Source organism: Aphelocoma coerulescens, chromosome 2, assembly GCF_041296385.1.
Source record: "Aphelocoma coerulescens isolate FSJ_1873_10779 chromosome 2, UR_Acoe_1.0, whole genome shotgun sequence".
Lineage (NCBI taxonomy): Eukaryota > Metazoa > Chordata > Aves > Passeriformes > Corvidae > Aphelocoma > Aphelocoma coerulescens.
In genome coordinates this window covers 161,257,723-161,272,736 of record NC_091015.1, presented here as the reverse complement: position 1 = coordinate 161,272,736, position 15,014 = coordinate 161,257,723, and the positions used below count along the sequence as shown (strand labels likewise).

The 15,014-nt window shown below is 42.0% G+C and overlaps 1 long non-coding RNA gene across 1 annotated transcript; it reads left to right on the top strand.

Moving 5' to 3' along the window:
• Positions 1–503: 503 nt before the first annotated feature.
• On the top strand, positions 504–12,483 carry LOC138105489 (uncharacterized). Its single transcript, XR_011148498.1, has 2 exons — positions 504–682; positions 12,067–12,483. It is a non-coding gene; the product is annotated as an uncharacterized lncRNA (long non-coding RNA).
• Positions 12,484–15,014: the final 2,531 nt, after the last annotated feature.

Genomic DNA, 15,014 nt, shown 5'->3' with positions numbered 1-15,014 from the left:
AAGGACTGACTCCATGAAGGCCTTTGCGCGTGTGCTCGCACATCTCACACTCCCAAGGCACACATGCCCATAGGCACACCAGACTGCCCTGGCATTCAAACCCTATAGCCGACAGCAGCTCTGCTCCAGGGTTTGCTAAAAAAAATAATAATCACCCCCAAGGGCCTTGTTCTGTACTGTCATAGAATCCTGCTTGTGCACTGGGCTGCTGTGGGGGGAAAGAAGGAATGTACTATATATAGACACATGTACATATATACACACATATATACACACATCTATGACAGAAATATACACAATATCAATACTCCATATTCATTTTCGGCTCTGCTCCCTGTGGGTGACTGCGGGGGGCGGGGCGAGGCCGCCCCCGCCGCGCGCTCATTGGCAGCGAGGGGATGGAGGCACCGCCCCCTCCGGCCGGCGGCGCGTGCGCGCGCGCGGGGTTGGAGGGCGGGGCCGGGAGAGGGCGGGGATTGGTTGCCATGGCGGTGACGTCAGAGGGTGCCGGGGACGGGCGGCGGAGACACGGAAAGGTCAAACTGGAGGCGAGGGCAGCGAGCGCGGTGGGGCCGCGGCGGCGGCACGGGCGGCACGGGCGGGCACGGCTGCTCCGGGAGGCTCCGCGGCACGCACCGGCCGGGCGAGGCAGCTCCTCGGTCCCCGCCGCCTCCCCGCGCAGGTACGGGAGGAGCGGCGCTCCGGGGCCGGGCTTGGGTTGGGGGACAGGCGGCGAGGAGGGGGTCGGGGCCGGGTTGGGGAGCGCCTGTGGAGGACCTCGTGTGAGGGGTCGCGGCCGGCCATTCCCGGCGGTGGGGCAGCTGGAAGGGGGCTCCCTGCGCTGTGCGGGGTGGGACGGGAGCCCTGCACCCTCCCGGTGCCCCCTCCCCACCCCCCGTGCCGGGGGTCTTTTCCCCCGTTGTTGTGACCCCGGCACTGTGACCCCCATGACCCTTGAACAGAAGTTGGGCTTTCTTTTTTTTTTCTGTGGGCCTCAGGGAGTTCTGCCCCCCGCCCGGCCCCCAGCTTTGCATAACTTGACTCCCAGTTGACTGTCCCTTCCTCCCTGCACTTCGCCCTTGCCCGGTGGTCTGTGGCGTGAGGGAGTAAAACTATTCAAGGACTGGGTTTTGTTTCTCTAGGGAAAGACCTGGGTCACAGATGAGGCAGGCTACCTAATAATATATCTGTATGTATATTCCTTTTTTCCCCCCACAGCAGCCCATTGCACAAGCAGGATTCTGTGACAGTACAGAACAAGGCCCTTGGGTGTGATTTTTTAGCAAACCCTGGAGCAGAGCTGCTATTAGCATGAAGAGTTTGAATGCCACAGGCAGTCTGTTGTCTCTTCCTGCTGAAAGAATAATTTAGAGGAGCAGCAGTGACTCATTAATAGAAAGTATTAGTTGCAGGAAGGCAAAACCAGGTGAAGTTTCTTACTTTACCACAGACTTACTCTGTGACCTTGGATCAGTCTTCTTTCTGCACCCATCAGTCCTCTGTTTGCTTATGAATCGGGACTAGCGATGCTTTCCAAAAATGTCCTGTGGATAAACATACTGATGACTGTGAAATGCTTATCTGCTGTAGTAATAATGGGTAGATAGTGATGGTATTTCTATTATAGAAGCAGAGAGGCTCTAGCCAGGATATGAACTGTAGTAGCCACACTTTGATGGAAATAGGAGCTTGCTTAAAAAGACATTTAATAACCTGTGATATTGCATGATTTGCACTGTGGTCATCTTGCATTTCATATTTTGATGTAGTGTGTGCTTTCAAAGAGCTGCCATTCCACACTGCAAATACTTCATGGATTTTTTTTTTTTCCCTTCTGTTAGCCTAGAACAAAGCTGGTGTGGTATCCCCTTCTACTGCTAAGGAAACCTTGTGAATTTCTAATGTGGCAGATGATCCCGATAGTTGACATCTCTGAGCTACGTGGTGTTTTTGCAAGGAAATACTAAAGGGAGTGACAAATTGTTCATTATACCTGTAATGAAAGGCAAACTTAGTTTTAGGAGTAGTATTTTTCCCCTCACCTTATAGGATGCTCTCGATGTAAAATCAGAATACTTTAAAGGATTTCATAGGCAAAAACCTAAATACAGGAGTTCTGAAGCTGAAGGAGTTGACTGTCGTGGTTCACACACTGCTCTGAAGTGCAGCCACTGCAATAACAGATGGAAGCAGCCAAACACAGAGCTGGGAGCTGCTGCTGCAAATCCTGGCCTGCGTGAAATAAGTTTTCCCTCTTTACAGTTTTGCTTTATACTAACTTGTGCAGCTTGATTACTCATCTTTTTTTCTAATTTTTTTTTAATATACTGTAGAAGGATACACCAGGAAGAAGCACTGTTTGCCTCATATCTTGGGGATTTTTGAAAATAATTTGATCTATAGTTTCTCACTTACCTATTCAATTTAATATGAAACTTCCATAATCAGATTAATGTTAAATAGGAAGGCTTTTGTGTTGAGGAGGAGGTAAGCACAACCCAGTTGGGTTTGGGTTTTGTGTTTTGGTTTTTTTTTTTTTTTTTTTTTTAATGAACCTGAAAGCTGCTCTGGTAGAATGGCAATTCATTGTTAATTCATAATATGTAGGTGCCCTGGAAAAATCAAATACCCAGTTTCATAGCTACCCTTAGGCATCTTTAATTTATGCAAGCAGGGCTCACTGAGTAACTACTGTAAGTCTCATTGACCTTAGTAGGTTTGCAGAGGTCATATTTTCAAGTGGGTAAGTTGTGCTTGAACTATTTTCTCAGTAAGTATTAGGTGCATGTGTTTGTGTACACAATTACATGCTTTTTCCAGTTCTCCATTACATTTTCTGTTTTTCTTTAGATTCTTGCTCATCTTAAAGAAAGCTCTCGTTAGGAAGAAACACAGGTTTTTGAAAACAAGTTCCTTTTCAAGATGTGGCTGTAGCAGAGCAGACTGCAAGGTTTTACAAACAGCCAGAAAGGCCAGTGTTGGTTTCAGAGAAACTTGGCCAGCGCAAGCCGAATGTACACGAGTGACATCAGCATTTTCCTGAGCCATTTATGCTGTTCACTTGTGCTGGTTCCCAGCAGTGCCTTGTGTCTTATGTAAGCTTACACTGTACATCCTGTCCGGCTGTTCTCATGCATGATAATTCACTGGCGTTATCTTACGGGAGGGTTTGAGAGCTGCTGCTTGTCTCAAATGTCTGCATGCAAGTTTCCTATGATCCAGGAGCATAACAGTGTCCTAGGAGACATCTGAGGAATAACTTGGAGTGAGACACAGCTTGTCCCCTGCTCCTTTTGGTAATGGAGCTGTAACCACTGTGAAGTCATGTGGCTGTGACAGGTTTTATGGGACTGAAGCCTTGGTCTGTATCATATGTAGATGGGCCACTAATGCAGTTTGATGGCTGGTGATAAAACAGCCATAAAACTCAAAGGACTTAAGTTTCCCTCGATAATATTAAGACTAGAAAATAAAGGCTTTTATTATGTTGTCACTGCACACTGTTACAAGGTGTTTGGGAGGAATTAATTGTGTCTTCAGATACTGACCCTTCAAAGTTGTCCTTGCAGTTGGCATTTAGTCATGCGTAATGGAAGTACTGCCACTTGATGGGTGAAATTGAAACAAACCCTCCATTATAAGCTCTCAAACCCAAACATTTCTTCTGTTTTTCTTTTCAGCTAAATCTAGCTGAAACTTGCTGGCATAAAATCCTTCAATAACTCAATGCACATAATCTAGTTCTAAGTAAATGGACCACCTTCTTTAAATAGTGTCTGATGTTTCATACTTCAGTCTCTTTTGTTAGTGCTGTAGCAGTGTGAGGGAGCCAAATTCCTGATTACCTGTCTTGGTGAACGTGGCTGTCCTTGTGTGACTCCTTGGCTTGTTCGGAACAGCTGGAAAGTTGCCTTTCGAGCTCTGATCTGGCACAGCTGTGTACAGGACTGTGAGATTTATAGCTCTGCAAGGGAACCACTTATACAGGGAAGAAGGGTTTAGGTGGAGAAGAAGTGCACCTGGAGAGGGGTACTGATTTTCCTTGTGGAAGTAACCAGATCTGTCCTGTGACTTTCCTGAGTGATCTGCTCCATACTGCACAAAACAGTTTTTCGTTGTAGTGGAGAAACAAGAGGAATGCAAGACTTGACAAGGGGACTGGTTATGTGAAAAGGAACAGGTGCAGTCCTTAGACACTGAAAAGCTAAACAGATGCCTTTAAGTGAGCTGTTCTTACGAAGTTTAAGGACACTTATTGCCAAAACATATAAGAGAAAATTAAATTTTTGTTTTGAGAAGGAACTTGAATTATCACTACTACTTTTATTGATCAAAGGTAGGGATGCATGGGCTTTTCCTAGTGCTTTTGTTATTTTTGGAGGACATGCAAATCTGTTTTGAAGCCATGTACAGGAAAATAGGGAGCAAAGAAGTTGTGTGCATTTTAGAGACCTGTAGCAGCTATAAGAATAAGCATTGTATAAACAAAAAAAAAAACCCCAAACAAACTCCCCCCAAAAAAATCCCAAATTTCAAAAGCTCCTTCATTTAGCACATTCAAGATTTTGTTAATTATATTTTATTGCATTACAAATATTTATATGAATATAAAAGTTCACATATATGTTATCATGAATCAATAGCTTTTTTAGCAGATGTGGGCAAATAAAATGTGGTCTGGATGCTTAAATCTGCTAAAATATTTATAAGAAGGCTGGCTCTTGGAAAAAGTTTCCCACAGGATGCAGTGGGTGTCAGGTCTAAAGGTCAGCAGCAGACACAGTAAAGCAAAGGCTCTTCAGCGTTTATTTTTCTCCAAATTTTTCAAACAAACCTTGTGTAAAGAAGCATAGAATCTTTCTTACTTCCTAAATTCCAGTTGCTAACAGGCATTTGCAGGTTCGTTCATACTTAAGCTGTTTGTTGCAAACTTTTTTTTCTTAAAGAGAGGGGAAAAAAACCCCTCCATGCAGTTAATACATTCATGAACTCTTAGCACGGAAGTTCTTGGTGTAAATCATAAAAGCCAGATGGAGTTTTAAGGGACTGTCATGTACAACTTGGGGAATGAGCATTCCTGATACTAATAAAAGGGCCAGATTGGAGCTACATAATTAATCCCAGCGTCCTTTTCAATGCATGATAAGATTTGGCTGCAACAGCCGTGGAGTTAATGGAGACAACTGTCACATCCTGTGAAGCACTGGATTGTTTGCCTAAAATAAAAATACCTGTGTGCTTACTCTGGTATGTATCTCCAGGTGGTTAGTACTCAAATTGCAGTTTAAATCAGGAGAAAAAGAGTGTGAGTAATGACTGAGTTTTTCTTGAATCTATTTTCTGTCTTAAGTATGTATGTAAATATATTTATACATATATTCAATATATATAATTTTTCTGCATACATATTTTATATATATAAATGTTTTTGAAGCAGACAATAAGTATGAAGGGCTTTTTCGGGTGTTACATGGCAGAACCTTTTCTAAATTGGAGTTGATTTGAAATTTAATGCCTGGGAATCCCCAGGAAACAATCATACAATGAAGTTTATTCCCTCTATGTAGCAGTGTCCTGAAGCAAGTGTGCAGAAAAGTGCTAAAAAAGCATATGAGATGGCACAAAGTCTGTGTCAGAGGCAGACAGGAGGAGGAGTGGGCAGATGGCAGTCAGTACAAAACACGTGAATAATCAGATTGAGAACAAGCTGAATAGACTGTCAGTATGCTGGTTGCATGCTGCTGCATTTTGGGTTTGGTGAATGTGCTGGGGATTTTTTCTGTTTTGATCAGTGTTTGGTACTCCAGAGGTAAAAATCTTCGAGTTAGAAGCATATATAAGGGTGAAGGCATGCCTACCATTGTCAGGGGAACTTCTGGGATGAGGGAAAGGTCAGTGCTTTCAGAACTATCAGGACTGGAAAACATTAGAAAAAAATCTGTTCAGTTTATTGTAGACTTCATCTGCAAGTTTATTCAGATCTATCTTTGGCGTGCATGACGTAGAATAATGTTAAAATGATCCAAAATCTTAGTGCCTGAACCTGCGTGATGATAGACTTATTTCTTTCTCTGAAAAGGTCTGGAAGGTAGTAAGACTTATTTGTGATAAATTGTTTACATAACTTAGTTTATCTAATTTATTGGAAAACCCTTTGGGTAGCTGTCTGGCCTGACTGTTCATTGCCTGGCTCAGTGGTCTTTTCCAGATTGTTGATTGGATGCACTCCTGGAGTGTGGAATGGAAAGAAGAGCAAAGGGATGGCTGCACTGGTGAATGATTGATCCCATATCCCCTACTACAATGCTAAGGATTATAGAGAAAAATAAATCCAGAAATGGAACAAAAAACCCCTCCTGCCCTACCAATTCTTACTTGAAAAAGGTTATAATATCAATTTATAACAGCAATAAGGTATACACATGGAAGAGAGTGTATTGAGATGCAGTTGATCTGTAGCAACTTGGTCTTGTTTGTATTTGTTTCAAAATATTCCTGCTTTTTTCTTTTTCAGTGAGTTCCATAGGCTAAAACAGTAGTGAACTGGTCTAACTGGAGAATGTCCTACTTCCCGAGAAAGAGGCTTTGCTTTGTCTGAGATGGCATCTGAATGAAAGGAGCAGCACACACCTTGCAGTTTAAAATTTATTTAGTACAGATAATTTTGCATGTCTCAAGTTATCCTTTAGTAATACCAGTTTGCTCCTTGTACACTGTATTAGCATGCCTCAGTCTGAACAACAGCAGTAAAGAGTTTAACAGCACAACAAGGTAGAGCAAATTTGGTCTATATTTCTGCAGAAGTGAAGGTTAGAAAGATAAAGGAAAAAAGATTAAAGTATTCACAAGAAGTGCCCTAGATAAGATTGTTTCATGTCTGAGGGTGTGATGAATCCTGTGGGAATGAGGAAGCTAAAAGGCCATTTAATTCCGATGTCGCACACTGAATCAACATGTTAGATATCAAAGTGGTATTAGTGAAATTTGTAAGAACATGGGCATTTTATGTAAAGAATAAAGAAATAAAAGAAGTTCATCCAAACCAAATCTTTTGCTGTATCCGAGCTATGCGGAGAATGAATGTTGGAGGCTTAACGTGAGTATAATAAATCAAACTGCCAGCTGAGCCTCAGAGGGCTTTATTCATGCATTTCATTGTTCTCTCTGCAGATACAGCAGGGCTCAGCCAAACTCAGGGTTGTCATTCTGCAGATGTTCAGAGTGTTTCCCAGTGTTCTGAAGACTGAGCTGGTGTCTGCCTTATCCAAACTGCTCAGTTCACCTCTCAGAGTGGCCGTGCTCTGACTCTCGTGGGCACTTTTACATACAGGAATCACAGCGTGTGAGTTCGCAGTTTGGGATGAGTGGGGAGCTGTGTTGTGTACTGTTGGTCACTCCCAGGAAAGGCTCACATTTGTACCTTCTGGAAAGTACTTTTTGGCAACAGAAGATGCCCTGCTGACCCTCTGCAGCTTGGCAGAAAATATTTCTCAGTGCATGAGCTTCCAAAACATCTCTCCCAGGGTGCAGACTGCTTGGGACTGCTGGCACAGAGCAGGTTTTTTAACCTTCACCAAACTGTATCCTTTCCCCATATCCTCAATACCAGGCAAACAGAATAGTAAAACAGGAGGCAGACTTGTTTTATAAGATAGAAATGGGAAACAAAAGGGTAGAAGCAGAAGAGATGCAAAGTTGTGTTCTGGTTTAACACATGATGACACATCTGGCTGTTCATACCTAGAGTTCTAAAGCAGCTCTCTGCTGTTGGGCCTGGAGAGTCAGTACTCATAGCAATAGTCTCTCATTAGTGTTAGCTTTAAGTATTTAAAGTTAAAATTGCTAAGTTTTCCATCACATCTTCGTTTCTTTTACCTCATCCTCACTGGGGCTCTGTCTGAAGATGGGCACCTTTGTGTTGAAAGAGTGTTGCTTTTTCATTCTATCCATATTCATTTTTCTGGTTGACTGGTCCATATTTGATATGCATCAGTATTGTAATGAACATGCTTGCAGCATGCTCATATGATTAGTGCAGTGTGTTTTGTTAACTCAATGTTTCCTGAGAGTATCTTGAGCATTTTATAGAGATCTCATGGGACATATTTTTAGTCCTGCTGATAAACTTTAACTAAATGATCTGATTATATACAGATCATGCTTGTAAATAAATATTCTTTCTCATCTTCTCCTTAGTCTGCTGCTTTTGGAGTTTTGCTTAAGTTAATGTTCAGTAAACTTAACTAGTAAAACTTTTACTTAAGAGCAATCAGTATTGCACTCACTTCTAGAAGGATAAGTAAACACATTTTTTCCTATCAAATTAGGTTAAGATACAAAATACTACAGCTAACTAATTTCTAATATTAGTTTGACAGCTGTATACTTTATCCTAGTACAACAAAGGCAGTGTTCAGGAATGTTTTTCTTGGTGGTGGTTCTGTGAGCATGACCCTTGGATTTCGCTGTAGGTCAAGGACAAGTTTCACACAGCCCTTTGCAGTGGGATAACTAAGATGTCTGCTGACAGGATCAGGTACTTTCAGGTCACTGGAGCACTGGGAATGTTCTGGTATCAGGGAAGCCAGTTTTTCTGCAACCTGCCCCTCATCTGTTCTGAATATATCAAGGGAGTATTTCAAGGAAATGCTAAGGAAGGTAAAGGTGACTTCTAGGGCTTTATGAAGGTTGGTGTACATATCTCTAGCTGAACACAACTTCCAGTGTTCAAACTTGACTCAGGTGTGCTGCAAGACGGATTCTTAAACAAGGAAATCTGTGATATTTGCTTAAACTATTCATCTGTCTATTTTGACTCTTCCTTTCTTTGGATTCTTTTTTCAATTACTCTAACTGAAAAAAGAGTTGTCACATCTGATCCAATGCTTTTGATATTATTAATTGCAAAATAAATGTAGTAGTTATGCTACAGATATTATGTGATTAAGCATGATTATTTGGTCTTGCATTCTTCATTTGATTTCAGCTTGCATGATTGCTTTGAGTTCAGAAACCTAATTAAAATTTTATGATGAGTTTTTTGCTTTGAATATAGTGGCTGAATGACTTGTCTTGATAAACACACTAGTTAGATCAGGATCTGCTAAGGTGATGGTTCAGTTAAGAGTCAGGTTATGCTAAATATTAACCAGAAGTGGTAAAATCTCATCAAAGTCTAATGAATCTGTGTACTTAAATATTCCTTGGTTCTAACAAACTGATGGAAACTGTGATTCTGTATGTTAATGTGAAGTTGCATATTGCAAGATCAGGGAGAGGTTTGGTGTATTTGTTGCTATTTCTTACACAGCAAAAACTTCAGTGTGAAGTTCCTTCTGGTAGTTAATGATACCTGACCTCTTGCTTTTATAGAAATTAAGACACAAGACCTTTATTTACACAGCTTGAATTGCTGTAATGTGTAATACTACTTTTAAATTTCTCCTGAGAGTACCAGACACCCTAGTAAAACCAAACCTCTGCTGCAATTTTCAAAGACTTTTAATCATTAATTTATTTTTTGGGGGGCAGGAGAAGGGTTAATGTTTTCTTAAGTTGCCTCCTTTAAATGAGAAGGTGACTACTAGTTTTCTGTCAGTTTACTGGTATGCTACAAATCTATTTCTTAATAGTTCAGACAGTTTATAATCTGCTGGTAACTTGAACTATGTGGCTGTTTGCTTCAGTCATTTCTTCCCCCTCTGTAGAATTATTTTAGCTGTCTGGTTTATCTTTGCACAGATGGGGCTTGCAGATCGTTGGAGACTGAAGCACTGTGGTGTACAGGCTATTGCTAACTCTGTGGTATTTCCTGTCTTTTAAGCTACTGGTTTAAGTTGTAAAATATAATTAGTTTGAGGTGTTGTACTTTTAAGTAGTATTGTAGTTAAATTGGTATTTGCAAGATTAAATATTAGATTTCACTTGCGTACAGAGCTTGACAAATATTGCCAGCTATGATACTCTGTTTCTTGCATTTAAGTGGAGCCTAAGGCAGCTGACTGTGGCTTTGTGCAAGGGTGGTGAGTTTTGATACTTGAGTTTATTGTATACAAATGACTGGAAGCCTGTGTTTGCAGCATTTCCTTAAGTGTACCTTTGTTGGTCCCATTGTACAAGTTCAATTTTTGCAGAACATACTTGTTCTAGAAATGCTATTCCTGATGCTTTTTACTCTAGGACCAGTTACATTTGAATTCTTCACATTGAAATAAGAGTACAAACTGCACATGAAATTGATTTTTTTTTAATTGAATTGATACCTTAGAGTAATTTCTTGGATGTTTTTACAGTATTTCTGTTGAGCTAATACGATGTTCATTGGCCTCTGCTTGAGCTGCTACAGTTACAGTATCACAGAAGGGTTTGAGTTGGAATGGACCTTAAAAGATCATCTTGTTCTAACCTCCTTGCCATGAGCAGTGACATCTTCCACTAGACCAGGTTGCTCAAAGCCCCATCCAGCCTGACCTTGAGCCTCCTGACTGAGGATTTGCAGTTGGTCACTCAGATAAAAACTAGGAGCAGTAGGTGTCTCTAGAAATTGCTTTCAGTAACTTGTCCCACACCTGCAGGTAGACACCATGGAAGAGGCTGTGGAAAACAACTGATTGCAGAGTTGGGTCAGTGTCCAAACACCTTGGGAGTTTTCTTCAGTTACCTGTCCTAGTTTGTTTGGCTTTTAAAAAAGCAGTTGAAGCAAATGGTAACTGTTGTGGAAAGCTGAGTGAACTTTTTAGCTCTTTCAACAGGTGAAGTAAGTCTTAAGGACTGCAGCATCCTTGCACTTCAAACCTCTTTTGGGGATCATCATCTGGTTCATGAATGGAGTATGGCAGGATTCCTATGAAGAGCCATATGTTTTCTTATTTTTCTGTTTTTGTAAACACATTTTTCTAGGCAAATGTGGTGAAATGAGGCGGGCAGCTTTAATTTTTGTTTTCTCTTTTTTTTTTTGGTTGATGCCTAACTTTAATGAGCTTTTATTTTGGGCTCTTATATATAAAATAAAATCTTTAGTGTAGAAACTCCACATTTAATGACATTTTTGTGTGGGAGCTCTACTCTTGGGCTTAGCTTGCATCACTCATGCAAATTCTCCAGAGCTGTACCCTTGACCTAATGAAGTAACTGATGCTCATGTGTCAGCCACACGTGTCATTTCCAGTCACTGAAGGAGGGTGGAACCACATCCTTGGGTAGAGGTTTTCACAGATATTTTTTGGGAATATTAGTATTCAGAAATGTATTGTACCAGCAAGGTCTTCAGGGGAATTTTTGCTTGAGGTGCTTTAAATGCTTCTGACTACTCAGAAAGGATTTTGTTTATTCTTACGTTCTTTTAGTTTGCCTTGGCCTCCCCAAGGGCTGGGTGCTTTTGGGACTAACGTGCACTGTACCAGGTACTGGCAAGTGGAGCACTGGGAACGCAAAACAGACTTGGAACTCCTTCCAGCATTTGGGAAGAGTGATTGCTATGGAATTGCTCAGCTGATTTCCATGGAGGTGGAGTCTGCTGACTGTGTTTGGCACAGAAGCCTATGGGAAGAGCTCCATGTTAACGTGCAGCATTAACAAAAGAGGCTGAAGGACAGTGTTCAGACTTGCAGTGAGGGTGAACTTCAATGCAGAGAGTAAAAAGCAACTTGATATTCCTCTGCTGATTCCCCCTTCCCCCAATGTCAGGTTCCTCTTGCAAGGCAGGGAAGTATTGAAGCTGCATCTAAATGGTTGCAAAGTTAATATTACCTTTAAGGAAGCATTCCTTGCCAAATTAATTTTTTATTGTTTACTTTGTCTCTTGAGATCTACACCTTACTGTTCCCCACTCAAAAGGTTGATGCCAGAGGTCTTAAGTATTTCTGTCTTTTTAGGGGGCAGGGGAAGGGAAAGTTCTGTTGTGGTTAAACAATTCACCTGTCTTGGTTTAGCACTATATTGCCACCAAAACAGGCAGTCCTGGCCTATGCAGTACCTTCCTGTCAGTGCTGAGGTTTGAACTGCTCTCCAGTGATTGAGATCTGCTGTGGCAGAAAACTCATCTTCTTTTCTCTTTTTTTTCCCCAGGATTAGTTTGCAGCTAATACAGTGATTGTCCAAGTAACTTGCATCATGAAGTCCAAAAATTCCTGCAGCAGTAGAGGAAGCAGGAATCATTCAGCTGGAAGACATAGAACACAACTACCCTTCTGCCACAGTGCTTTTACCATGTTCAGTTTAAACCATCCTGAAAGTATACCAGTAGTCAGACTCGGTGGTGTGAGTATTCTTTTCATGTCTTTGGAAGAGTCATTGTGCAACAGCCTCCCTCATGAAGATAATTATAAAGCTATACTGAGTTGCATTAAATGATGTTCTTGTTGCGCAGTTGTTTTCTGTTTGAGGTATGACACAGAATTCAGCTGCATGTAGTTGTTGTGTTCATGTATTACTCTGTATTTTGCAGAGCTAATAAAAATTGCTTCAAGATTAACTTGAGAACAACTGTGTGTTGTTGTCCCCAGAATGCCTGTCGCTGTAGGCTGGGTACTGGGATTCTTTGTTGCTGATCCTGCTGAACATGCAAGTGATATTTTGGGAGAAACAGAGTTGAAGCATGTGCTTCTAGACTTCATTGATGGGTTTGGTTTAAGGGTATATGGACCTTAGGCAGGATTAGAGCCTATTTTGAAGTGAGATCCCCTGGAATATGTGTAGTTTAAATATTGTCTTCAGCACAAACTGTTAGATTTTGCAGATCTCCTCCCACTGCAGTACACTACCCACTAATGTGGGCAGAGAGCTGGGGTTTGTTTATTTTAGAGGAATACTTTATTTAGTTAACCAAAAGGCGTGAAAAGCATCAGTCAACGCAAAGAAGAAAGTTCATTTTAGCTACTAATCTTGATAAAATTGAGTTGCTCTCGTTGGTTTGGAACTTGGTGACAGTGTGGGAATTCCGGGTTTGCTGGATCAGAAGTACCCAAACCCCAGGATTTTAATGTTAGGTAATGATCTGGGTTTCCCCTTCACCAGGCTGTTTTGTCTCTTGCATTTAATTGTTGCTTAAACTGCACTGTTGTGGGAGTGAGTTGTAGGAAACCAGTCCTTCTACTCCTACGTTACTTCTGAACTATTTGTTTACTGTAAATGGTTTAATTTTGATTATTACTGAAGCCCTGCGCTTGTAAGGTGACTGAAAAACAGTTTGGGTCATAGTGTCCATCTTCAGTGTTTAGTTTATGATGGTTCAAAAAGCTTATTGAGTACTGGGAGAAAACAAAAATGAGATTTGCTGGGAAAAAAATAGACACTGAAAATCAGTAGTCAATCCTTAAATGTTAGGCATCCCTGTGTACTGCTTCACAGTAACATTTTAAAAGTTTTCATGTTCAAAATAGTGTATTGTAGGAAACATTCTGCTACCTTTTTCAAATTTGAGGGAGTTCCTGCATACAAGCTAGTAAAAATATCTTCGTATTTCTTGTTCTTCAATATACTGGCGTAAAATTGTAATCTTGAAGAGTTCTTTTTCTGGAAGAACACGGAGTCATCAACAGAGGTGACCATCGGATAGTGTTTGGCAGCATATTTAAATACAGTAGGCTTAGGTGTGCAACTTCTATTCTCTCTGTAATTTATTTTTTAAAATATTTGGCATCAACTCATTAAAATAGTTTTAACATCAAATATTTGTGATTTCAGAACTGTTGGGCCTGCTGGCAGTGGAATCTATTGATAACACCTGGTTATTTATAGAAAAGACTGTACTGATGTAATCTGTGGATAGTTCTATATCCAATATTGACTTCACTATGTCTGAGAACAATTATATAAACAAGGCTCTAGTTGCTGGAAGCATATTGCAGGAATTAATGAGATTATGGAGCTGCAGGTATAATGGTCAGAAGAAACTTCTGGGGGTTTCTGGTTCAACTACTCATTCAAAGCAGGGGTAGAACTAGCACTGGGTGGGTAAGTCATGGCTTTGACCCCTGAAGCCATGAAAACCCCCAAGAACAGCAAATCCACAACCTCTCTATGAAAGGTTGACATGAAAAAGACAGTCTTTGTGTCCAACCTGAATCTTCCATGCTGCCTTTTGTGGCCATTGCTCTTCCTTACCCTGTCTGCCAGGGCTGAGAGTGTTTGTCTGCACTGTCTTTACAGCTCCCGTCTTGGTGTAGCTGTAGACAGCTCTCAGATGGTCCCAGCCTTGTCTGTGCCAGAGAGAACAGGCCCCTCTGCCTCTCCCTATGGATGATACCCCTGAGGCCCTTGACCACCTGGGTAGCCTATGGCTGGACCCTCCTTGGTTCCTGAGTCTCCTGCTGAAGTGGGTCCCCACCTGGGCACCAGGTGTGTGCAGAGTGGCTTTGCCAGCATCTGGCCAGGCAGGGATCACCCCCTTCCTGCTGGCTCCTGTTCCCTCTGGTGTCTGCCCCAGCACCTGGGCCTGTTCCCACAGGGCTGGTGCTAGGCCAGCTCTCCCCAGCTTGTACTGAGGCACAGCTTTACTTTCCTGCCCTGAGCCTGATGAGGTTTGTTTTGGCCCCATCCTTGGGCTTATCCTGGTCGGTTTATGTTTGTGGAAGTGCTGCCATTCCCTCTGTGAGCCCTCTTTTCCCTGCCCCCCTTCTCTTTTCGATCCCCTTGCCAGTTTGCTGAGGGTGCACTCTGCCCCATCTTCTGGGTGCTGGTGAGTGTTTGGAGCCCTGGGATGGCCCCTGGAGTCCTCTCTGGCCAAGTTGCAGCTGGGTGTTCAGCTGCTGGTTGCAGCTGGGTAGATCCAGAGATCTGGCTTGTTTTCCAGGCCAGCTTTCCTTCTGTTCATGGAGCTTGGGGCTCTTTGGCTCCCAGGTAAGACTGCGGAGGGAGATCTGTCCTGAAGTCAGAGAATGTTCTCTTGGCCATTCATCTTTCATCACAGACCCCCAGCAGTTGGGTACACTCTGCCCTTGATAAATATTTGTTAACTCCTTAAGATTATCAAAACGAATCTCATCAGGATTTGTTCCATGTTCCTTCCAGAAGCT